The 26,958-nt window shown below is 44.7% G+C and overlaps 2 pseudogenes; one reads left to right on the forward strand and one right to left on the reverse strand.

The window, feature by feature from the left end:
• Nucleotides 1-260: 260 nt before the first annotated feature.
• Nucleotides 261-4,537, reverse strand: LOC122690576 (annotated as a pseudogene).
• A 76-nt stretch (nt 4,538-4,613) lies between these two features.
• Nucleotides 4,614-9,819, forward strand: LOC122690577 (annotated as a pseudogene).
• The last annotated feature ends 17,139 nt before the right edge of the window (nt 9,820-26,958 follow it).

Genomic DNA, 26,958 nt, shown 5'->3' on the forward strand with positions numbered 1-26,958 from the left:
GGTGACGGCACAGGACGTGACTGAGACGCAGCCCCCGTGATGCCCAGCTCCACCCACGCGCCGTCCGGCGGCCTAGAAGCAGCTTCCAGTTCAGCCCAGTGACGTCACAGGATGTGAACAAGGAGTGGCCTCCGCAATGCCCAGCCCCTCAGTGCGCCGTCCGTCAGCCCCGAGGCGGCTTCCAGTTCAGGCTGGTCACATCACAGAACGTGACTGAGACGCAGCCTCAGCGCTGCCAAGCTCCACACACGCGCCGTCCATCAGCCCCAGAGCAGCTTCCGGTTCAACTTGATGACATCGCCAACAAGCCCGACAGCCCAGATGAAGTCGCCTGCGATGGTGTTGGTATAGCCGGCAGCTGACCCCGGGCCCCACACCCATGTGCAAAGGTAGTGGAGCCAGGGACCAGGCCGGGTGGATGAGGACAAAGTGCAGGTTCTCGGTGAGGTTGATGTCGGCCATGAACAAAAGAGGGGCTGCAGTTCATGGTGCGAGATATGGGGTCCGGTGCCCACGTGTGCAGTCACTAACCCATGGAGTCATGTGGCCAACCAAACCATGTGGTCACTGACTCACATGATTGGTCACCCACCCATGGGGTCACTAACCTGCGAGGTCATGCGGTCACCTGTCCACATGATTACCCCTCACACCATCACCCACCCACGAGGTCACCCACTCACCGGGTCAGCAACTCACATGGTAACCCACCCTGCAGGCAGGATCTCAAACCGGTCACCCACCCACACACTTACCCACCCACGCGGTCACCAACTCACACATCTCCTGCCCATGTGACAAATAACCCTTGGGTCACCTGCCCACACAGTCACCAAGCTGTGCCATCACCCACCCAGACTCTGGCCTCCTCCATGGTCAGAGATTCAGATGTCCTACAGAGACCCAAGTTCAGACAGCAGGGACTCACAGGGGTGTTGACTGATGAATTTCTCCTGTTACAGAGGGCAGGCGGGCTGGACAGTGACCCCAGAGATGTCCACGTCCTGACCTCGTGTGGTGGACACAATAATGTCCGCACGGATGTTCACGTCCTGTCTACATCCTGACCCCCTGTGGTGGACACAGTAACATCCCCAAGAATGTCCATGCCATGGTCCCCAGGTGGTGAACAGAATAACATCCCCCAGTATGTCCTGTTCCATTTCTCCTCTTGAATACAAACCCAGCCCCATTTGCTAGGACATGCGTGTGAACAGGTGTCCTGGTATGAAGGTGGCACTCACCTTGGTGGCTGCAGCTCTTCATGTGCTCCAGGTAGTGGATGAGGTCTAGGTGCTTCACCTGGTTCCCCCACCAGTAGGGGATACCGGGCCACAGTTCTGCATGCTGACTCATGGATGCCTCGTCCTTGTATAACAGGATGACCTGCTGGCCCCGGGACCACGGCTGGTGCAGAGTTGGCACCTCCTGTGGGGAGAATCATCCAGGTGCCCATGAGATGTGTGCACAGGGGTTATTGGGGTGCCTTGTGACACGATGTGTCAGGTATTGGGGGTGTCCCAGAAGCTACAGCATTGTGTGGATTATTGGGGTGTCTATGAGCAGTGATAGGCTGGTTATTGGGTTCTCTGTGAGAAGAAACAGTCAAGGGTGGAATAATGGCATGTCTGGGTAGAGACACTAGTGGGTAGATTACTGGGGTGTCTGAGTGGAGAAGGTGGTGGGTGGGTTATTGGGGTGTCTTGAGCAGTGATTGGTAAATCTTTGGGGTGTTTGAGTGGAGACAGTGGTGGGTAGATTACTTGGGTGTCTTGAGCAGTGATGGGTCAATTATTGGGGTACATACCTGAGTGGAAACAGAGGTGGGTGGATTATTGGGATTTCTGATAGGAAACGGCGGTGGATTACTGGGGCAACTTGAGGCGTGATTGATGGATTTTGGGAGTGTCTGAATAGAGACTGGGCAGGGTGGATTATTGGGGGTGCCTGTGACCAGTGATGGGCTGGTTACTGGGGTGTTTGAGTGGAGACAGTGGTGGGTGGATTACTTGGGTTCTGTGAGCGGCATCACCTGGTATCTGAATCAGCCTCATGCAGCGAGCAGATAGTTGGATTACAGTGAAACCTAGTGCTCCCACTGCCAGGAGCATGGGGAGCCTGTGGCCCCTGCGCACCCCACGGAAACACAGCATGTCCCCAAAGATGTTCTTGATGCAGCCCATCAGGTACTCGTGCAGGTCCTCCATCATGCCCTCAGAGTTCCTGCATGCCAGGATGACCACCTCCTGGGGATGCTTCTCCAGCCACTCTGAGATCTCCGTGAGGGCGTTCTGGGTGGGGGTGGAGGAGAGGGGCCTTGTAGTGAGAGACAGAGGGGCGTGGGTGGGGACTTCTCCCCGCACAGCCCCTCTAAAGACGGGTTGGGGGTCTTCACACACAAAGACATAAAGCATGGTGCCTGCTCCCAAGGGACCCAGACTCTTCTGAGTGGCAGTGGGGAGCTGTGGCATTGCTCTGGGTATGTGTGTGTGTGTGTGCATGTGTGTGTGTTTCTGTGTGTGTATGTAGATGCTCTGGTAGGTACAGGTGCACACACATGTGTGCATGTGTTCAGGGTCTGTGTGTGCACGGATATGCATGTTTGTGTGTGTGTGCACAGCAGCAGAGAGCAGTGCTTATAATACTGTGTGAGGTCTGTACTCCAGGGAGCGTGGGAGGCCAGCAGCCAGAGTGAAACATTAAGTGACTTGTCCAGCAGCCGAGAGAATGGACTGGGCACCCCAAAACTGGTAGACACAGGAAAAGATATGTCAGGGACCTGGTTTAGCCAAATTCTGGGAGACACCCCAAAGTCCTGGGGTACAGCTGTGGGTTCAGAAATGCATGTTGGTCAGGAATTCTGAGTGCCTGATGCCAGAGGTCAGCCCTCTCCTGCCAGAAGTGGACGTCTGTCTGTACCCTTAGAGATCAGTGTCTTCTAATGGGAGTGGACCTGTGTTGTCCCATTAAAGGTCAGCCTCTCCTGCCTGAAGTGACCGTGTGTCCATCTGAGTAGATGTGTGTCCATTCCCTTAGAGGTCAGCATCTTCTAACTGGAGTGGATCTGTGTTGTCCCCTTAGAGGTCTGCCTCTCCTGCCTGGAGTGACCAGATGTCCCTCTGAGTAGACGTGAGCCCATCCCCTCCGAGGCCCTCCACGTCTTGCCTGGACCAGACGTGGGTGTCCCTGGCTGGCGGACCCCCGTCCATACCCTCTGCCCCCGCCCCCACCTCCACGAGTGCTGTCGTGTACACCATGTGGCCAGAGTGCAGTTTCCCCTCAGTGCCCTCCTCTGTGTGCGCCATCCGCAGGTCCTCACGCCCAGCATCCAGCTGCTTCATGATGCTCAGCACCTGCACACAAAGGTCTGTCACCTGTGCTGGGCACAGAGGGCGGCCCCCTGCTCAGGGGCTGGGCATGCACTGAGGATGCCCAATGAGGGCCACATCGTCCACTGTGAAATCAACAGTGTTGGTGCTGCCCTGCTTCTGGGAACAGGGTTGAGGCCCTGCTTCTGGGAACAGGGTTGAGGCCCTGCTTCTGGGAACAGGGTCTCCAGGGTCACTGGTCACATGGAGCACACAGCCCGGGTCCAGATTGTGGTCTTGGGGGCAGTGTTCTTGCAGAGTCCAGCCTCACCCTCCTCTCAGGCAGTCCCTGGTTGGAAGCGCCCTGTGGGTTCACCAGCCCAGGCTCCAAATACCCAAGGTGGACCCTTGGACATGAGGACACACAAGACCCATGGTATCAGAGTCATCCTATTATAACTTTCCCCCCTCCACAGTAATAGTCCCCCACTACAGTAAGGGTCCTCCTTGATTATGAATCCCCTCTCCACAGTAGGGCTTCCCTGGTGGCTCAGCTGGTAAAGATTCTGCCTGCATTGTGGGAGACATGGCTTCAATCCCTGGGTTGGGACGATCCACTGGAGAAGGGAAAGGTTATGCACTCCAGTATTCTGGCCTAGAGAATTCCATGGCCTGTCTAGAGTCAGACATGACTGATCAACTTTCACTTTCTCCACAGTGACATCCCCCCTAAATGGTCATAGCCCTATTTATTGTTGTATCTCCCCTCTATCATATTAGTCAGCTCTCTACAGTAATGTTGCCCCTTGTACAAATAAAGTCCTACCTCTATGTAATCACCCCCTCTCTAGAATAATAGTCCTTCTCCCTGAAGAGCTCATCCTCCTGTAATAGTCCCCTTTCCTCTTCACAATAACTTTTCAGAATAAAAGTCTCTTCTCTAATTCAAATAGTCAACGAGATGCAAGTAGAACACACAGCAAATCCATATGTCAGAACACCAAGCAACGCACTGTGGGGACCCCTGTGGATGTGTGTGCCCTGCCACATAGGGCTCCTTTGGTGTGTCTATGTCACCATCCTGGGGACACCTGAGGGTGTGTGTCTGTCTTTCCCTCACAGAGGAGACCTCCCCATAATACAGGTCACCTGCCTCCTGGGTGTCCTTTCCACAACTCTCCACCTAGCACAGGTCACCTGCCCACTCTCGAGTTGTCCTGTCTCCACATCCCTGGACCTCTGTTCGATCAGAATCTGGGTCAGGGTGTCACAAGCGCTTCATCTTCCCATTTGCACTGGCCTGAGATGGTGGTGGGTTCACTGTGATGGGAGGAATAATGTCCCATCGCCTGTGGACACCAATCCTGTACTTGCAAGACACTCTCCCATCTCCCAGGCACATAGGTGTGGGTCACCTGTCCTCTCTTCCTTGTCTCTGAACCCCAGCTGTCTGGTTTCCCAGTGCAGATTCAGGAGTGCTCAGCAGTAGCGCCACCCAGCCGCGAGGCCTCGGACAGCACCCCAGGGAGCAAGCCGGGTGCCCCTGCACACCCTGATGGCGCTTCCTCCTGTGAGTCTGCCGCACCCTCTGAGTTCTCAGCCCACTCAGGTGAGCAGGTGGGGTGCGTGCTGGTGAGGTCAGGTTCTGCCCCCGCCAGCCCACAGTGAGACACTGGAGGAGGCCCCGTGTGACCTCATGCGGTACACTGAGGTAGAGAACCCACCTGGGCCCAGGTGCCCCCAGGAGCCGGGGCCCACCTGGAGGGGACAGATGGCTGTCAAGCACAGCTCTTGCCTTGTGTAATTGCTTCCTCCTGGGAGAAACCCGGCTGCTGGAATCCTTCTCAGGGGATCTGATGGGCAGAGAGCCAGGGCTGGAATGTGGGCAAACTCATTCCTGCTTGCATCAGGTGCCTGCAGCCTGGCCTTAAGAGCTCACACCCAGAGGAGGGAGCAGGCAGTAGGGCGTCCACCAGAACCTGGGAGTCCTGCAGGACTGGGGTCCCTCTGCTCTGAGGGTCCCTTGGTGCCAGGGTCTCTCTGTTCTATGTCCCTCCAGGGCAGGGTCCCTCCATCCTGGGGGGCCTCAGTGCCGTGGTCTCAAGTGGTATGGTTGCCAAGGAGAAGTGGACTGTGTGCGGGGTGGGGGACACGGGTGGTGGTCTTTCAAGGGGTGTTGAAGGTCTTTTCCTGCAGCAGCACCTAATTTAATCCTTGTAGAGGTGGATGGCAAGTGCCTGTGTGTAGCTGACAATATTCATATGAGTCTTTGCTTTTTCTTTTAATTTGGATTGGGTGGGGGCGCTGTGACTTCCTTTCCCATTTTTTCCCCATGTTTTATCCTCATATTTTTTTTGTCCGTCATGACTCTCTACAGAGAACACAGTACCATTTTCTGCTACTAGTTTATGTTAATATTAGTTTTTTGCTTTTTCTTTTATTTTGGATGGAGAGAATCTATTATTTTCTTTCCCCCTTTTTTTTTATCCTTATGTTTTCTTGTTTTTCCATTATGACTCCTTGTAGAGGACACAGTACATTTTCTGCTACAAATTTATATTAGGGCTTCCCTGTGGCTCAGTTGGTAAAGAATCTGCTTGCTATGCCGGTGACATGGGTTCGATTCCTGGGTTGGGAAGATCCCCTGGAGAAGGGAATGGCAACCCACTCCAGTAATCTTGCCTGGATAATTCCATGGACAGAGGGGTCTGGTGGGCTACAGTCCACTGGATAGAAAAGAGTTGGAAACAACTGAACAACTTTCACTTTTCAACTTATGTTAGTTATTTTTTGCTTTTTCCTGTCTTATTTGTGTGGTGGACAGATGTTTCTTCCTTTCGTTCTCCCCGCTTGATTCCTTCTTGCCTTTCCTAGTAGTATTTCTGGGGGTGGGCACAGACCTTTGTGGGTCTTGTGTGTCCTCATGTCCAAGGGTCCAGCTTGGGTGTTTGGAGCCTGGGCTGTTGAACCCACAGGGCACTTCCACCCAGGGACTGCCTGAGAGGAGGATGAGGCTGGACTCTGCAGGAACACCCCCCCAAGACCACAATCTGGACCCGGGCTGTGTGCTCCATGTGACCAGTGACCCTGGAGACCCTGTTCCCAGAAGCAGGGCCTCAATCCTGGCAGCACCAACACTGTTGATTTCACAGTGGACGATGTGGCCCTCATTGGGCATCCTCAGTGCATGCCCAGCCCCTGAGCGGGGGGCCGCCCTCTGTGCCCAGCACAGGTGACCGACCTCTGTGTGCAGGTGCTGAGCATCATGAAGCAGCTGGATGCTGGGCGTGAGGACCTGCGGATGGCGCACACAGAGGAGGGCACCGAGGGGAACCTGCACTCTACCACATGGTGTACGTGACGGCCCTCGTGGAGATAAGGGTGGGGGCAGGGGGTATGGACGGGGGTCCACCAGCCAGGGACACCCACGTTTGGTCCAGGCAGGACGTGGAGGGCCTCGGAGGGGATGGGCACACGTCCACTCAGATGGACATCTGGTCACTCCAGGCAGGAGAGGCAGACCTCTAAGGGGACAACACAGGTCCACTCCAGTTAGAAGATGCTGACCTCTAAGGGAATGAACACACACCCACTCAGATGGACACACGTCCACTCAGATGGACACACAGTCACTCCAGGCAGGAGAGGTTGACCTTTAAGGGGACAACACAGGTCCACTCCCGTTAGAAGACACTGATCTCTAACGGGACGGATACACTCCTCCTGGCAGGAGAGGGCTGACCTCTGGCATCAGGCACTCAGAATTCCTGACAAACATGGATTTCTGAACTCACACCTCTAGCCCTGGCCTCTGGGGTGTCTCCCAGAATTTGGCTAAACCAGGTTCCTGACACGTCTTTTCCTGTGTCCCGTTTTGGGGTGCCCAGTCCATTCTCTTGGCTGCTGGACAAGTCACTTAATGTTTCACTCTGGCCTCGGCCCCCAGTGCCCCCACCACAGAACCTAATGACCCTTGGAGGTTCCGGCCTGGGCCTCACTGTGAATGTACCCTGCTGGCCTCCCACGCTCCCTGGAGTACAGACTTCTCACAGTATTATAAGCACTGCTCTCTGTTGCTGTGCACACACACACACACACACATGCATATCTGTGCACACACAGACCCTGAACACATGCACACATGCATGTGCACCTGTACCTACAGGAGCGTGTACATACACACAGAGAAACACACATACACAAACCCCCCAGAGCAATGCCACAGTTCCCCACTGCCACTCAGAAGAGGCTGGGTCCCTTGGGAGCAGGCGCCATGCTTTATGTCTTTGTGAGTCAGGGCCCCCCAACCAGTCTGTAGAGGGGCTGTGCTGGGGGAAGTCCCCACCCACGCCCCTCTGTCTCTCAATACAAGGCCCCGTTCCTCCACCCCCTCCAAGAATGCCCTCCTAGAGATCTCGGAGTGGCTGGAGAACCACCCCCAGCAGGTGGTTATCCTGGCATGCAGGAACTTCGAGGGCATGATGGAGGACCTGCACGAGAACCTGATGGGCTGCATCAAGAATATCTTTAGGAACATGCTGTGTTTCCGTGGGGTGCACAGGGGCCACAGGCTCCCCATGCTCTTGTCAGCGGGAGTACTAGGCTTCACTGTAATCTGACTATCTGCTCGCTGCATGAGGCTGATTCAGATACCAGGTGACGCCGCTCACAGAACCCAAGTAATCCACCCACCACTGTCTCCACTCAAACACCCCAGTAACCAGCCCATCACTGGTCACAGGCACGCCCAATAATCCACCCTGCCCGGTCTCTATTCAGGCACTCCCAAAATCCATCAATCACGCCTCAAGTTGCCCCAGTAATCCACTGCCGTTTCCTATCAGAAATCCCAATAATCCACTCACCTCTGTTTCCACTCAGGTATGTACCCCAATAATTGACCCATCACTGCTCAAGACACCCAAGTAATCTACCCACCACTGTCTCCACTCAAACACCCCAAAAATCTACCAATCACTGCTCAAGACACCCCAATAACTCACTCATCACCTTGTCCACTGAGACACCCCAGTAATCTACCCACTAGTGTCTCTACTCAGACATGTCATTATTCCACCCATGACTATCTCTTCTCACAGAGAACCCAATAACCATTCCATCACTTCTCATAGACACCCCAATAATCCACACACTGCTGTAGCTTCTGGGACACCCCCAATACCTGATACATCATGTCACAAGGCACCCCAATAACCCCTGTGCACACGTCTCATGGGCACCTGGATGATTCTCCCCACAGGAGGTGCCAACTCTGTGCCAGCCGTGGTCCCGGGGCCAGCAGGTCATCCTGTCATACAAGGACGAGGCATCCATGAGTCAGCATGCAGAACTGTGGCCCGGTATCCCCTACTGGTGGGGGAACCAGGTGAAGCACCTAGACCTCATCCACTACCTGGAGCACATGAAGAGCTGCAGCCACCAAGGTGAGTGCCACCTTCATACCAGGACACCTGATCACATGCATGTCCTAGCGCAAGGGACTGGGTTTGGGTTCAAGTGGATAAATGGAACAGTACATGTTAGGGGATGTTATGCTGTTCAACACATGGCGAACAGGGCATGGACATTCTTGGGGATGTTACTGTGTCCACCACAGGGGGTCAGGATGTAGACAGGATGTGAACATCCGTGCGGACATTATTGTGTCCACTACACGGGGTCAGGACGTGGACATCTCTGGGGTCACTGTCCAGCCCGCCTGCCCTCTGTAACAGGAGAAATTCATCAGTCAACACCCCTGTGAGTCCCTGCTGTCTGAACTTGCGTCTCTGTCAGACATCTGAATCTCTGACCATGGAGGAGGCCAGAGTCTGGGGGGCGATGGCACAGCTTGGTGACTGCATGGGCTGGTGACCCCATGGGTTATTTGTCACATGGGCAGGAGATGTGTGGGTTGGTGACCCTGTGGGTGGGTGACCATGTGGGTGGGTGACTGGTTTGAGCTCCTGACAGCAGCGTGGATTACCATGTGAGTTGCTGACCTGGTGAGTGGGTGACCACATAGGCGGGTGATGGTGTGAGGGGGTAATCATGTGGACAGCTGACCACATGACCTCGCAGGTTAGTGACCCCATGGGTGGGTGACCACGTGGGTTGGTGGCCACTTGGAGGGATCACCACATTATGAAGTGACCCCGTGGGCGGGTGACCGACCATGTGAGTCGGTGACCAAATGGTCTGGTTTGTCACAAGACTCTGGGTTAGTGACTTCACATGTAGGCGGCTGACCCCACAGCTGGCACCATGAACTGCAGCCCCTCTCTTGTCCCAGGAAGGCTGTTCATGGCCGGCATCAACCTCACGGAGAACCTGCAGCTTGTCCTCATCCACCCGGCCTGGTCCCTGGCTCCATTACCTTTGCGCATGGGTGCGGGGCCAGTGCCCGGGGTCAGCTGCCAGCTATACCAACACCATCTCAGGCGACTTCATCTGGGCCGTCGGGTTTGTTGGCGATGTCATCAGGTTGAACCAGAAGCTGCTTCAGGGCTGACAAATGGCACGTGTCTGGAGATGGGCATCATGGAGGCTGTGTCTCAGTCACGTTCCTGTTACCAGCCTGAAACGGAAACTACCTCGGGGCTGACGGACGACGCACTGAGGGGCTGGGCATTGCGAGGCCACTCCTGGTTCACATCCTGTGACGTCACTGGGCTGAACTGGAAGCTGCTTCTAGGCCGCCGGACGGCGCGTGGGTGGAGCTGGGCATCACGGGGGCTGCGTCTCAGTCACGTCCTGTGCCGTCACCGGCCTAAACCGGTAGCCGCCTTGGTGCTGATGGACGGCACGTTTAGGAGCTGGGCATTGTGGAGGCTATTCTCAGCCCTGTCCTGCGGGGCTGGTCATCCGTCCGCCCGTCCACTGAACGATGGTGACTGCAGAGGTGTGGCCAGATAGCAGGGTCCATGGTCTCCTCGGTCCTCCGTGTGTCTCTTGGCGAATGCAGAGTGTGAGGTGATGATTAAAGGTGAGTGCATGATTTATACAATCACATCCTCAGGGAGACACACCCGGTCCATGGCTTCCCCGTAGGAGAGTCTGGGTTGTCCCCTCCCCCTGGCACTGAGAGCAGCAGATGGTGACCCCCAGATCGGGAGGCGGGGGAGGCAGTATGGCAGTGGCTATACCTTTCCGTGTGTGCTTTACATTTCTCTTCTCTTCTTATCTATTTGTAAGGCCTCCTCAGACAACCACTTTGCCGGTTTGCAGTTTCTTTTCTTGTGGATGCTTTTGATCACCACCTCCTGTACAATGTTGGGAACCTCCATCCATAGGTCTTCCAGTGCCGTGTGTGCCAGGCCTAACCCTTGAGTCTATTTGTCCCTTCCAATGTGTACTCACAAGGGATTTGAATAAAGCAAAGAACCACAGGGACACAGTAGAATGGGAAAGACTAGGGATCTCTTCAGGAAAATTAGACATGCCAAGGGAACATTTCATGCAAAGACAGGCACAATAAAGCACAGAAACGTTATGGGCCTAACTAAAACAGAAGAGATTAAGAGGTAGCAAGAATACACAGAGGAATTGTAAATTTTAAAAAAAGATATTATCGTGGATAACCACGATGGTGTGATCAATTACCCAGAGTCAGACATCCGGGAGTGCAAAGTCAAGTGGGCCTTAGGAAGCAGCAGTACAAACAAAGCTAGTGGAGGTGATGAAATTCCAGCTGAGAGCTTTCAAATCCTAAAAGATGGTTCTGTTAAAGTGGTGCACTCAATAGGCCAGCCAGTTTGGAAAACTTGGCAGTGGCCTCAGGACTGAAAAGGGTCAGTTTTCATTTCAGTCCCAAAGAAGGGCAATGCCAAACAATGTTCAAACTACCACATGGCAGCACTCATTTTTCATGCTAGCAAAATAATGCTCAAGATCCTTCAAGCTAGGCTTCAACAGTATGTGACCCCAGAACTTCACAGACCCCACATTCAAACAGTTGATTCTAAATGCACAGTGATACCACAACGATGGTCAAGATAAAGACACACGATGTGATTTTATGTATGTTTTAAGTCAGTGAAACAAAATAGTCACTGCAAGGTACAAACCTTTTTAGCTTGAAAAATCTTATATTTGAATGTAAAACATCCTGGTGAAATTGAAAAATATGTGTTAAAGTGAAATTCATTCTTAATTGTCAATTATTTTGAGCCTATGGAGAAAAGAAAATAAATTTACATTCATTGGGACTGCTTCAGTTCAGTTCAGTCACTCAATTGTGTCCAACACTTTTCATTGGGTGCTGCTTAAATTTTCACAGACGTTTTTTTCTTAAAAATTCCCTTACAGTTTTAACATCTTAATTAGATATAAAATGATCAGTAGATTTTATACTATGTTTTCTGGACATTTTCATTTCCTTTAATTTATGAATGTAACTAGAATGTTTTTCTATTGAGTGAGTATTAAAAATGACTCCTCTCCCTTGTGTGGAACACACTGTTTACACTAGTGTTGGGAGATATTTTATTGCCTAAAACCTTTTATAATTCAGCTCTACAATCTAGGATATTTGTTTGATTGTTTTCCTTTGCTTAGGCTGAGAATTTTCTCATCTATTTTTAGTATCTTCAGAGTTTCTGATAGGAATGTGTGTCTGCTGTTGCTTACTTGCACCATCGTGTCCAACTCTTTGCCACCCCATGGACTGTGAGCCCACCAGTCTCTTCTGTTCATGGGGATTCTCCAGGCAAGAATGCTGGAGTGGGTTGCCATGCTCTCCTGCAGGGGATCTTCCTGACCCAGAGATGGAATTCGCATCTGCCACAGCTCCTGCATTGCAGGCGGATTCTTTACCACTGAGTGAAACTGAATCTTGTATACGTGAAACCCACTTTAATTATGAAGATTCATAATCAGTGAAAAACAAAGATGGAGAAGCCCAAAGAAGCATTTATCTTTAACCAATTAATAATAAGAATAAAAACCTTCATTTCAATTTGCATTCGTTTATTTTTTCAATTAAATTTTCATTGAAGGATAATTACTTTCCAGAATTTTGTTGTTTTCTGTCAAACTTCAACATAACAGTCTTTCTTAACTCATAGTTTCTCTTAAATATCATCTTATTGATATTAAATATCAATAAATATCTCTTAAATATCATCTTCTTCTGTGTAAATAACTTCTTTTAACATTTCTTACAGACAAGGTATCTGCTGAGAATGAATTCCTCAATGTTTTGTTCATATGAAAATATCTCCTTCTCCTTTGTTTTTGAAGGATAATATTCCTGGATGTAGAAGTTAATTTCAGTAGTTTAAAAGAAAAAAAATATGTTTGATTTATAGAAATGTTGTACCTGTACCATGAATTTACTAGTTAAGCTGTATAATTCATTGATTTGTAACTTATTCATAGGTTGAATAACCATAACCACAGCCTCATTCTAGAATATTTTCATCACTCCAATTGGGAAACACTCTTTTGCTGGCAGACATTTTCCATTTCCCCCTTCATCTGGGTCCTTGCATTCACTCCTCTATTTTCGGTCTTCAGAGAATTACCTAATCTGAGACATACGTGTTCACATGAACAGAATAATGCAATACACAGCCTTTTGTTCCCAGCTTCTTTTAATTAACATGATCATTTCAGAGCTCTAGCATGTTATAGCTTTTATAAGAACTCCATTCATTTGATGGCCAAATAATTTTGTATTGCATGTTTTATTTATTCGATCACCAGTTGATGGTCATTTGAGTTATTTCAATGTTGTTTTCCTTTTTTAAGTTTATTTCTTTTTAAAAATTATTTTTTAATTTAATAATTGTAAAATTTTAAATTTACTGGCCTTTTCTGCATCTATTTAGGTTATCATATGATTTTTAGCTTTCCTATGGTTAATATGGTGTGTCACATTAATTGATTTGGAAATATTGAAGAATCCTTGCATCCCTGGAATAAAGCCAACTTGATCATGGTTTTTGATGTGTTGTTGAATTCTGTGTGCTAAAATTTTGCTGAGGATTTTTTGCATCTATGTTCATCAGTGATATTGGCCTGTAGTTTTCTTATTTGGTCTTGTCTTTGCCTGGTTTTGGTATCAGGGTGATGGTAGTCCTGTAGAATGAGTTTGGAAGTGTTCCTTCCTCTGAAAGATTTTTGAGAGAGTTTTAGACGGATAGGCATTTGCTCATCTCTGAATGTTTGATAGAATTCACCTGTGAAGTCATCTGGTCCTGGGATTTTGTCTTTTGGGAATTTCTTGGTCACAGCTTCGATTTGGAGCTTGTAATTGGGTGGTTCATAATTTCTATTTCTTCCTGTTTCAGTCTTGGAAGATTGAGCTTTTCTAAGCATCTGTCCATTTCTACCAGGTTATCTATTTTATTGCCATAGAGCTGTTCATAATAGTCTCTTATAATCCTTTGTGTTTCTGCATTTTCTGTTGTAATCTCTCCCTTTTCATTTCTAAGTTTGTTGATTTCATTCTTCTCTCTCTGTTTCTTGATGAGTCTGGCTAAAGGTTTGTCAATTTTGTTTATCTTCTCAAAGAACCAGCTTTTAGTTTGTTAACCTTTGCTATTGTTTCTTTCATTTATTTTTCATTTATTTCAGCTCAGATTTTTATGATTTCTTTCCATGTACTAATTTTGGCTATTTTTTTTGTTTTGTTTTTCTTTATCAGTTGTTTTAGGAGTCAATTGAGCTTGTCTATTCAACGCTTTTCTTGTTTCTTGAGTTAGGATTGTATTGCTACAAACTTCCCTCTTAGAACTTCTTTTCCTGCATCCCATAGATTTTGAGTTGTTGTGTTTTCATTGTCATTTTTTTCTAGAAAATTTTCGATTTCCATTTTGACTTCTTCAGCAACCTGTTGGTTATTTAGAAATGTGTTGTTTCATCTCCATGTGTTTGTGTTTCTTACAGTTTTCTTTTTTTCTCCTAATTGATATCTAGTCTCATAGTGTTGTGGTCAGAAAAGATGCTTGATACAACTTCAATTTTGTTCATTTTACTGAGGTTTGATTTGGGACCCAAGATGTGGTCTCTCCTGGAAAATGTTCCCTGTGCACATGAGAAGAAGGTGTATTCTTCTCCATTTGGATGGCATGTCCTGAAGATATCAATGAGATTCATCTCATCTCATGTATCATTTAATACATGTGTTTCTGCATTAATTTTCTGTTTTGATGATCTGTCCATTGGTGTGAGTGGGGTGTTAAAGTCAACTCTGATTTTTTTACTGTCAATTTCTCTTTTAATGTCTGCTAATGTTTGTCTTATGTATTGAGGTGCTCCTTTGTTGGGGGCATAGATGTTTACAATTGCTATGTCTTCATCTTGTATTGATCCCTTCATCACTATGTAGTGTCCTTCCTTATCTCTTGTAATCTTCTTTAGCTTAAGGTCTGATATGAGGATTGCTATTCCATCTTTCTTTTGATTCCCATTTGCATGGCATATATGTTTCCATCCTGTCACTTTCAGTCTGTATGTGTCTTTAGGTCTGAAGTGGGGTTCTTATAGACAGCAGGTACATGGGTCTTTTTCTTTTAAATTAATGTATTTATTTTAATTGGAGGCTCCTTACTTTGCAGTATTGTGGTGGTTTTTGCCATATATTGAGTTGAATCAGCCATGGGAGTACATGTCTTCCCCATCCTGAAACCCTTACCACTTCTCTCGCCATCCCACCCCTCAGGGTTTCCCCAGTACAGCGGTTTTCAGTGCCCTATGTCATGCATCAAAGTTGGGACAGGTGATCTATTTCACATATCGTAATATACATGTTTCGCTGCTAGTCTCTCAAATCATCTCACCCTGGCCTTCTCCAACAGTGTCCAAAAGTCTCTTCATTATATCTGTGTCTCTTTTACTGCCTTGCATATGTGGTCATCATTACCATCTTTCTAATTTCTATGTATATGTGTTAATATACTTTATGAGTCTTTTTCCTTCTAACATACTTCACTCTTTATAATAGGCTCCAGTTTCATCCACCTCATTAGAAGTGATTCAGACGTTCTTTTTAATAGGTGAGTCATGTGTATCATGGTTTTCTTTTCCATTTGTATGTTGAAGGACATCTAGGTTGCTTCCATATCCAAGCTATTGTAAACAGTGCTGCGATGAGCATTAGGGTACTCATGTCTTTTCAGTGCTGGTTTCCTCAGTGTGTATGCCCAGCAGTGGGATTTCAGGGTTGTTTGGCAATTCTGTTTCCAGTTTTTTAAGGAATCCCCACAGTGTTCTCCATAGGGCCATTCTAGTTTGCATTCCCACCAGCGGTGTAAGAGGGTTCCCTTACTCTGCACCCTCTGCAGCATTTATTGTTTGTAGACTTCCTGATAGCAGCCATCCTGACCAGCAAGAGATGATCCCTCATGTGGTTATGATTTGCATTTCTCTGATAATGAGTGATGCTGAGCATCTTTTCATGTGTTTGTTAGCTGTTTGTATATCTTCTTTGGAGAAAAGTCTCTTTAGTTCTTTGTCCCGTTTTTTTTTGACTGGGTCATTTATTTTTCTGGTGTGGAGCCGCTTGTATATTTTTGAGATTAATTCTTTGTCAGTTGCTTCATTTGCTATTATTTTCTCCCATTCTGAAGGCTGTCTTTTCACCTTTCTCATACTTCCCTTCGTTGTGCCCAAGCTTTTAAGTTTACTCAGGTCCAGATTGTTTAATTTTGCTTGTATTTCCATTACTCTGAGAGGTGTGTCATAGACGATCCTACAGTGATTTATGTAAGGGAGTGTTTTGAATATGTTCTCCTCTAGGAATTTTATAGTGTCTAGTACTGCATCTTTCGTCAATTTTGAGTTTATTTTTGTGTACAGTGTTAGAAAGTGTTCTAGTTCCCTTCTTTTACATTTGTTAGACCAGTTTTCCCATCACCACTTGTTAAAGAGATTGTCTTTTCTCCATTGTGTTTTTTTTTCCATCCTTTGTTAAACATACGGTGTCCATGGGTGCGTGGATTTATCTCTGAGCTTTCTGTTTTGTTCCATTGATCTATATTTCTGTCTTTGTGCCAGTACCATACAGTCCTGATGGCTGTAGCTTTGTAGTATAGTCTGAAGTCAGGCAGATTGATTCCTCCTCTTCCATTCTCCTTTCTCAAGATTGCTTTGGCCCTTCGAGGTTTTCTGTATTTCAATCCACATTGTAAAATTATGTGTTCTTGTTCTGTGAAAAATACCATTGATAGCTTGATAGGGATTGCATTCAATCTACGAGTGCCTTGGGTAGTATACTCATTATCACTGTGTTGACTCTTCAGATCCATGAACAAGGTATATTTCACCATCTGTTTCTGTCATCTTTGATTTCTTTCATCAGTGTCTTAACGTTTTCTATATTTAGGTCTTTCGTTTCTTTAGGTAGTTTTATTCCTAAGTATGTCATTCTTTTCACTGCAATGCTGAAAGGGATTGCTTCTTCATTTCACTTTCTGTTTTCTCATTGTTAGTGTATCGAAATGCAAAGGATTTATGTGTATTAATGTTGTATCCTGCAACTTTTCTGTATTCATTGATTAGCTCTAGTCATTTTCTGGTGGTGTCTTTAGGGCTTTCTGTGTAGAGGATCATGTTATATGCAAACAGTGAGAGTTTTATTTCTTCTTTTCCAATCTGGATACACTTTAATTTTTTTCTTCTCTCATTGCTATGGCTAAAGCTTCCAAAACTATGTTGAATAGTAGTGGTGAGAGTGGGCACTCTTGTCTTGTTCCTGACTTTAGGGGAAATGCTTTCAATTTTTCACCTTTGAGGATAAAGTTTGCTATGATTTTATCATATATGTCTTTTATTGTGTTGATTCGTGTTCTTTCTGTGCCTGCTTTCTGGAGTGTTTCTATCATAAATGCATGAATTTTGTCAGAGGCTTTCTCTGCATCTATGGAGATAACCATGTGGTTTTTATCTTTCAGTTTGTTAATGCAATTTATCACATTGACTGATTTGCAAATATTGAAGAATCCTTGCATCCCTGGAATAAACCCACTTGGTCATGATGTCTGACCTTTTGGCTATGTTGTTGGATTCTGTTTGCTAGAATTTGTTGAAGATTTTTCCTGTAAGTTCATCAGTGATATTGGCCTGTAGTTTTCTTTTTTTGTGGCATCTTTGTCTGGTTTTGGGATTAGGGTGATGGGGGCCTCATAAAATGAGTTTGGAGGTTTATGTTGTGCAATAATTTAGAAGAGTTTGAGTAGGATAGGTGTTAGCTCTTTAATTGTTTGGAGGAATTCACCTGTGAAGCCAACTGGTCCTGGGCTTTTGTTTGTCCGAAGATTTTTTATTACAGTTTCAATTTCCATGCTTTTGATGGGTCTGGTAAAATTTTCTCTTTCTTCCTGGTTCAGTTTTGGAAGGTTATACTTTCTAAGAATTCGTCCATTTCTTCCTGCTGCTGATAGTAGTCTCTTGTGATCCTTTGTATTTCTGTGTTGTCTGTTGTGATTTCTCCATTTCCATTTCTAATTTTGTTGACTGGTTTGATTCTTCTCCCTTTTTTTCCTGATGGGTCTGGCTAGTGGTTTGTCTATTTTATTTATCTTCTCAGAGAACCGGCTTTTAGTTTTGTTGAGTTTTGCTATAGTCTCCTTTTTTTTTTTTTCACTTCTTTCTGCCCTGATTTTTATGATTTCTTTCCTTCTACTAACCCTGGGGTTCTTCATTGCTTCTTTTTCTAGTTGCTTTAGGTGTAAAGTTGTCATTTATTTGATGTTTCTCTTGTTTCTTGAGGTAAGCTCTTATTGCTATCAACTTTCCCCTTAGCACTGCTTTACTGAATGGCATAGATTTGGGTTCTCGTGTTTTAATTTTCATTTGTTTCTAATCATATTTTGATTTCTTTTTTATTTCTTCTGTAATTTGTTGGTTATTCAGAAGCACGTTGTTTAGCCTCCATATGTTTTTATTTTTAATAGTTTTTTTTCCTGATGTTGACATCTGATCTTACCTCATTGTGATCAGAAAAGATGCTCAAAATGATTTCGATTATTTTGAATTTACCAAGGCTAGATTCATGGCCCAGAATGTGATGTATTCTGGAGAATGTTCCATGTGCACTTGAGAGAAAGGTGAATTTCATTGTTTTGGGGTGAAATGTCCTATAGATATCAATTAGGTCTAACTGGTCCATTGTATCATTTAAATTTGTGTTTCTTTGCTAACTTTCTGTTTGGTTGATCTATCCATAGGTGTGAATGGTGTATTAAAGTCTTCTATTCTTATTGTGTTACTGTTAATTTCCCCTTTCCTGTTTGTTAGCATTTGCATTATGAATATTGAGCTTCTCCTATGTTGGATACGTATATATATTCTGGGTTTGATCCTTTGATTCTTATGTAGTGTCCTTTGTCTCTTTACACAACCTTTCTTTCAAAGTCTATTTTATTCTGATATGAGTATTGATACTCCTGCTTTCTTTTGGTCTCCATTTGCATGACATACGTTTTTGCAAACGTTTATGTTCACTCTGTTTGTGTCCCTTGGTATCAGGTGGGTCCCTTGTAGACAGCATGTGTAGGGGTCTGCTTTTGTAATGATTTTACAACACTTCCTTTGTCGTGTAGCTATCCATTTGCTGATGCCTCTGTCCAGTCATCAATTGACCTTTTTCCTTGGTGCGTTTTCTGGTAAATTGCAGACATCAGTATGTCTCTCTGGAAGTATTTCAGCAAGCCTGCCATTTAGTAGTGAGCCGTGTTTGTTTACAGCAATTTTCTTTGGATATAAGCTTTATATACAATGAAATGTCCCAATCTTTTTTTTTTTCCAGTCATGCTTCTTTTTAATTGAAGTATAGTTGATTTACAATGTTGTGTTCAGCTCAGTTCAGTTCAGTTGCTCACTCATGACTGACTCTTTGCGGCCCAGTGAACCGCAGCATGCTAGGCCTCCCTGTCTATCACCAACTCCCAGAGTTTACCCAAACTCAGGTCCATTGTGTTGGTGATGCCTTCCAACCGTCTCATCCTGTGTCGTCCGCTTCTTCTCCTGAACTCAATCTTTCCGAGCATCAGTGTCTCTATAAAGGAGTCAGCTCTTCGCATTAGGTGGCCAAAGTGTTGGGGTTTCAGTTTCAACATCAGTCCTTCCAATGGACACCCAGGACTGATCTCCCTTAGGATGGACTGGTTGGATCACCTTGCAGTCCAAGGGACTCTCAAGAGTCTTCTCCAACACCACAGTTTAAAAGCACCAATTCTTCAGGGCTCACCGTTCTTTATAGTCCAAATCTAACATCCATACGTGACTACTGGAAAAACCATAGCCTTGACTAGATGAACCTTTGTTGACAATGTAATGTCTCCGCTTTTTAATATGCTGTCAAGGTTGGTCATAACCTTTCTTCCAAGGAGTAAGCGTCTTTTAATGTCATGGCTGTAGTGACCCTCTGCAGTGATTTTGGAGCCCCCAAAAGTAAAGTCAGCCACTGTTTCCCCATCTATTTTTCATGAAGTGATGGGATCAGATGCCTTGATCTTAGTTTTCTGAATGTTGAACTTTAAGCCACCTTTTCACTCACTCCTCTTTCAGTTTCATCAAGAGGCTCTTTAGCTCTTCTTCACGTTCTGCCATAAGGGTGGTGTCATCTGCATATCTGGGTTTATTGATATTTCTCCCGGCAGTCTTGATTCCAGATTGTGCTCATTCCAGCCTAGCGTTTCTCCTGATGTGCTCTGCATATAAGTTAAATAAGCAAGGTGACAATATACAGCCTTAATGTACTCTTTTCCCTATTTGGAACCAGTCTGTTGTTCCATGTCCAGTTCTACCTGTTGCTTCCTGACATGCATACAGGTTTCTCAAGAGGCTGGTCAGGTGGTCTGGTATTCCCATCTCTTTCAGAATTTTCCACACTTTATTGACATCCACATAGTCAAAGGCCTTGCCATAGTCAGTAAAGCAGAAATAGATGTTTTTCTGGAACCCTGTTGATTTTTCGAGGATCCAGTGGGTATTGGCAATTTGATCTCTGGTTCCTCTGCCTTTTCTAAAACCAGCTTGGACATATGGAATTTCACAGTTCAAGTATTGCTGAATCCTGACTTGGAGAATTTTGAGCTTTACTTTACTAGTGTGTGAGATGCGTGCAATTGTGTGGTAGTTTAAGCATTCTTTGGCATTGCCTTTCTTTGGGATTGGAGTGAAAACTGGCCTTTTCCAGTCCTCTGGCCACTGCTGAGTTTTCTCAGTTTGCTGACATATTGAGTGCAACACTTTCACAGCATCATCTTTTAGCATTTGAAATAGCTCAACTGGAATTCCATCGCCTCCTGTAACTTTGTTCCTAGTGCTGCTTCCTATGGCCCACTCGACTTCAGATTCCCGGATGCCTGGCTCTAGGTGAGTGATCACACCATTGTGATTATCTGGGTTGTGAAGATCTTTTTTGAAGAGTCCTTCTGTTAACTCTTGCCATCTCTTCTTAATATTTTCTGCTTCTGTTAGGTCCATACCATTTCTGTCCTTTATTGACCCCAATTTGCATGAAATATTCCCTTGGTATCTCTCATTTTCTTGACAAAATCTCTAGTCTTTCCCATTCTATTGTTTTCTTCTATTTCTTTGCATTGACTGCTGAGGAAGGCTTTGTTATCGCTCCTTGCTATTCTTTGGAACTCTGAATTCAAATGGATATATCTTTCCTTTTCTCCTTTGCTTTTAGCTTCTCTTCTTTTCACAGCTATTTGTAAGGCCTCCTCAGACAGCCCTTTTGCTTTTTTGCAAATCTTTTTCTTGGGGATGGTCTTGCTCCCTGTCTCCTATACAATGTCATGAACCTCCATCAATAGTTCATCAGGCACTCTGTCTATCAGATCTAGTCCCTTAAATCTATTTCTCATTTCCACTGTATAGTCATAAAGGATTTGATTTAGGTCATACCTGAATGGTCTAGTGATTTTCCCCACTTTCTTCAATTTAAGTCTGAATTTGGCAGTAAGGAGTTCATTATTGTTCATCACATTATTGACTGTGATCCGGTCATGTTTTTGCTGATTGTGTAGATCTTCTCCCTCTTTGGCTGCAAAGAACACAATCAGTCTGATTTTGGTGTTGAACATATGGTGATGTCCTTGAGTAGAGTCTTCTCTTGTGTTGTTGGAAGAGGGTGTTTGCATGACCAATGCGTTCTCTTGGCAAAATTCTATTAGCATTTGCCCTGCTTCATGCTGTACTCCAAGGCCAAATTTGCCTGTTACTCCAGGTGTTTCTTGATGTCCTACTGTTGCATTCCAGTCCCCTATCATGAAAAGGACATCTCTTTGGGGTGTTAGTTCTAAAAGGTCTTGCAGGTCTTCATAGTACCATTCAACTTCAGCTTCTTCAGTGTTACTTGTCAGGGCTTAAACTTGGATTACTGTGATGTTGAATGGTTTGCCTTGAAAACAAAGAGAGATCATTCTGTCATTTTTGAGATTGCATCCAAGTACTGAATTTCAGAGTCTTTTGTTGCCTATGATGTCTACTTCATTTCTTCTAAGGGATTCTTGCCCACAGTGGTAGATTTAATGGTCACCTGAGTTAAATTCATCCATTCCAGTCCATCTGTGTTCGCTGATTCCTCGAGTGTCGACGTTCACTCTTGCCATTTCATTTGACCATTTCCAATTTGCCTTGATTCATGGACCTAACATACCAGGTTCCTATGCAATATTTCTGTTTGTAGCATCAAACCTTGCTTCTATCACCAGTCGCATCCACACCTGTGTGTTGTTTTTGCTTTGGCTACATCCGTTCATTCTTTCTGGAGTTATTTCTCCACTGATCTCCAGTAGTATATTGGGCACCTGCCGACCTGGGGAGTTCATCTTTCAGTGTCCTATGTTTTTGCCTTTTCATACTGTTTCTGGGATTGTCAATGCAAGAATACTGAAGTGGTTTGCCATTTCCCTTCTTCTTTATAGCAAAGTGATTCAGTTAAACACATATATTGTATATATACATTGTGTGTGTATACATACATATATATATATATATATGCATTCTTTTATTTCATCTTTAATTTTTGTATTTCTTTTGACTACACTTTAACCATGTGGGTTTAGTTCCCTGACCAGGAATTGAACATGCATGCCCTACAGTGGAAGTGTGGAGTCGTAACCACTGAACTGCCAGGGATGTCCCATATATATTCTTTTCCATCATGATTTATCATAGGATACTGAATATAGTTCTCTGTCCTCTACAGTAGGAACTTGTCAATCCATTCCGTATACTCTAGTCTATATCTCTTAACCCCAATCTCATACTCCATTGCTCCCCCAATTCTCTCAGCCTTGGAAGCCACAAGTCTGTTCTCTATGTCCACGAGTGTGTTTCTGTTTCATACATGTGCTCATTTGTGTTATATCTCTTTTTTTGGTTTATTTTTATTAGTTGGGGGCTAAATACTTTACAATATTGTAGCGGTTTTTGCCGTACATTGACATGAATCAGCCATGGGTTTACATGTGTTTCCCATCTTGAACATCCCTCCTACCTCCCTCCCCATCCCATCCCTCTGGGTCATCCCAGTGCACCAGCCCTGAGCACTTGTCTCATGCATCCAACCTGGACTGGCGATCTGTTTCACACTTGATAATATACATGCTTCAATGCTATTCTCTCAGATCATCCCACCCTCGCCTTCTCTCATAGAGTCCAAAAGTCTGTTGTATACATCTGTGTCTCTTTTTCTGTCTTGCATGTAGGGTTATTGTTACCATCTTTCTAAATTCCATTTATATGCGTTAGTATACTGTATTGGTGTTTATCTTTCTGGCTTCCTTCACTCTGTTTTATATCTTAGATTCCACATTTAAGCGATATCGTTTGTTGTTTGTCTTTCTCTGTGTGCCTCACTTCAGCTAGTATGATCATCTCTCGGTCCATGCCTGTTGACTCAAATGGCCTTATTGTTGTAGCTGTACAGATTCTTGTACCCTTTTAACCACACATAGAGGTATTCATCTGTGGTTATTTTCCCGGATATATTATGAAAACTTGTGTAGTACACCACTCGTGGAATAGCATGTCCATTTTGAAGCTGTATTAGCATTTTATACGTTTTGTCAGTCCAGTTCAGTCGGTCAGTCGTGTCTGACTCTTTGCGAGCACATGCACTGTAGGACACCAGGCTTCCCTATCCATCACCAACTCCTGGGGCCTGCTCAAACTCATGTCCATCGAGTGGGTGATGCCATCCAAACCTCTCATCCCCTGGTGTGCCCCTCACCTTCTGCCTTCAATCTTTCCCAGCATTAGGGAGTTTTCAAATGAGTCAGTTCTTCCCATCAGTTGGCCAAATTATTGGAGTTTCAGCTCAGCATCAGTCCTTCCAATGAATATTCAGGACTGAGTTCCTTTAGGATTGACTTGTTTGATTTCCTTACAGCCCAAGGGAGTCCCCAGATCATATGTGGGTATGAATAAACATTTACTGTGCTTATGCTGGCCTCTTGTGGAGAAAGAGAAGATTGCTTATGAATGTAATTTATAAAATCCAGATGTGTTCTCTCAAATGTATATGTGAGTCCAGTTCAGTCGGTCAGTGTGTCTGACTCTTTGTGACCCCTTGGACTGCAGCACGCCAGGCTTCCTTGTCCATCACCTCTCCTGGAGCTTACTGAAACTCATGTCCATTAAGTCGGTGATGACACCCAACCATCCCATTCTCTGTCGTCCACTTCACCTCCTGCCTTCAGTCTTTCCCAACATCAGGGACTTTTGCAATGAGTCAGCTCTTCACATCAGCTGGCCAAAGTATGTGGGTGTGAATAATTATTTACTGTACCTTTGCTGCCCTGTCATGGAGAAATAGAAGAATGGTTATGAATGCAGTTAATAAAATCCGGATGTTCTCACATATGTATATGTGGGTATGAATAAATATTTACTGTGCATATGATGCCCTCTTGAGGATAAACAAAAATGCTAATGAATGTAATTTACAAAATCCAAGGTATTCACTCATATGTATATGTGTGTATGAATGCATATTTTCTGTGCTTATGCTGACGTCTCATGGAGTAATAGAAGAATGCTTTGAAATGTAATGTATAAAATCCAGATGTGTTCTCTCATAAGTACATGTGGGTATGAATAAACATATACTGTGCTTATTCTGCCCTCTTGTGGAGAAATAGAAGAGTGCTTATGAATGCAATTTATAAAAATCAGATGTTTTCTTTACATGTTGGAAATGATACTGTATAACATTTATAAAAATTAATACATGCTCATAACAGAAAATGTGAAATTGCTAGAAAAATACAAAGACAGAAAAAAATCACCCATGATTTCATATAGCATTGCCTCAGAATTCTGAGTTCCTGGGAAGGGGAGATAAAAAGATGAGAGTGCACTAGTTCTTTTAGTATAAAATCATCTTTTCTGCTATTTGAATGCTAACGTAGAACTTGGTTCTGATACATGATTCTTGCTTTGTTTACTTATCTTTAAGCTTCTATTTTTACAAATGCCTAGTAATTTGACCCCCTGTTTAGAGACTCTTTGTTGCAAGGAGGTTTTTTTTTTGTGTGTGTGTGTGTCTTATTGCTATGAGTAAAAAATGTTGCAAGTAGTGGCTATGGAAAATAACGTTGTGATGAACATTGGCGTGCATGTACCTTTTGGAAAAAAGGTTTTCTCTAGGAATATGCACAAGAGAGGGGATGCTAGGTCATATGGTAATTCCGTTTAACTTTGAAAGGGCTGCCATACTGTTCACCATATTGGGTGTGCCAATTTACATGCCCACTGACAGTGCAAGAGGGTTCCCTTTTCTCCCCACTCTCCCTAGATTTATTCTTTGTAGAATTTTTGATGATAGCTATTCAGACTGGTGTGAAGTAATACCTCATTGTAGTTTTGATTTGCATTTCTCTAATAATTACTGATGTTGAGCCTCTTTTCATGTGTTTTATCTTAATCTGAATGTCTTCTTTGGCAAAATGTCTGTTTAGATCTGCCTGTTTTTTGAGTGTTTTTTTTTTTTTTTTATACTTGGGTACATGAGCTGTTTTTATGTTTTGGAGAATACTGCCTTGATAACTAATGGGAACTACCTCTGTAGCACAGGTAAGTGTCCTCAATGATCTGTGGTGACCTAAATGCAAAGGAAATTTAAAAAATAGGGCATATATACACACACAAACACACAGCTGATTTAGGTTGCTGTCCAGCAGAAAGTAACAGGACATTGTAAAGCAACTGCATGTGTACATACTGTAGGCTCCATTTATAGGAAGTTCTAGATGAGGCAAAAGCAATCTCTACTAATGGAACTGAGAAGAGGGGTTTCATGTGGGAAGGGCAGTGTGGGCAAGGGTACCAAAGAGCTTTTCTAGGATGCTGAGAAAAAATTGCACTGAGCATCATATAATCTTGGTGAAATTGCATAAATATTTCTGCAGTGTAAATTCCAAACAGGGTCTTGCTAAGTGGCTCCATGTATTTATAAATTTACTAGATAGTGTGAAAGTATCCTTCAGAAAGTTGCATCACACTATGCTTTCACAACACTGCATGAGCACTCATTTTCCAATCCCTCATCCTCAATTTGGAGGAAACATTTGGGCCCTTTCAACTTTCTCATTGAACTTTGGCAAGTTGCATGGTGAGAAATCATATTCCATTATTGTTTTGGCTTGTCTTTCTTTTATTTCTAATTAGTTTCAACATTTCCTCCTGTTTTTTGCTAATTTTTCTTTTTTTTTTCCTCTTTTGAGTAATTTGTATTTGCTTGTACTGAATGTTTACTTCCTGGTTGTCTCCTATTGGATTTTTCATCTTCTTTTCTTATTTTGACTTTTTAACTCTGCATAAATTAGGTATATGAGCCCTCTGTCCAATATCTTCCAAATATTTCTCAATTCTCTTTTTATAATTCCTTGTTTATTATTTATTTACAGGAATTTTACTACACAGTGTAAATTTCCCCTTTTTAGCTTCTGGACAAAGATCACTTAAATTAAGAAACTTAAGTAACTGAGAAAACTCCAGGGTGCTAGAGGGTGTACACTAAAAGAATTATGGGGTGGCGGGCAGCTCACTCTGAGTTCACCTGTGTGCCTTTCCACATGTACTTTTCAATAAACTATTTACTTTGCACTGAAATATACATGCATAGAGAGAAAAGTAAGTAAAGGCGGGTAGTGCCACGATGGGCCAAGATGAAGGCAGGACGGGTGGAGCTGCACCTGGGACTCCAAACAGATGAGTCAGCCGTAGGCTTGGTCAGCCCTGTGAAGCCAACAGGGACGCGTCTCTCGAGCTGTGATTGGAGGACTCAGGAGCCCCAGCACGTGCTCAGAGCCAAGGTCACGAGGAGGGAAGCACAAGCAGGGCGATGATGCTGCCCAGTTAGCCTGTCTCCCTTGGGCCAGAGGGAAGGTGATGCTACTTTTATTATGGAAAATGTAGTCTGTGGCTATTGGGAAAAGAACTTGGTCAGTGTGAAAAAGTAAGCAAAAACCATGATTCCTTTCACCACAGTCCATATTCTACCCCATTTCCTCCCCATTATGTTTCAGCCCATATTTTTAAAGTTGGAATTATACTTCATGTGCACTTTGGTTTTCATTGTTCTTTGCTCTGTACTTTCCCGAATATTTTATTATAAAAATTTCCAAACGTTCCACAAAGTTGAAAATTTTTTCTAGCTAATACAAAAGGACTTCCCACCTCGATT

Source organism: Cervus elaphus, chromosome X (genome assembly GCF_910594005.1).
Source record: "Cervus elaphus chromosome X, mCerEla1.1, whole genome shotgun sequence".
In the NCBI taxonomy this organism is placed as follows: domain Eukaryota; kingdom Metazoa; phylum Chordata; class Mammalia; order Artiodactyla; family Cervidae; genus Cervus; species Cervus elaphus.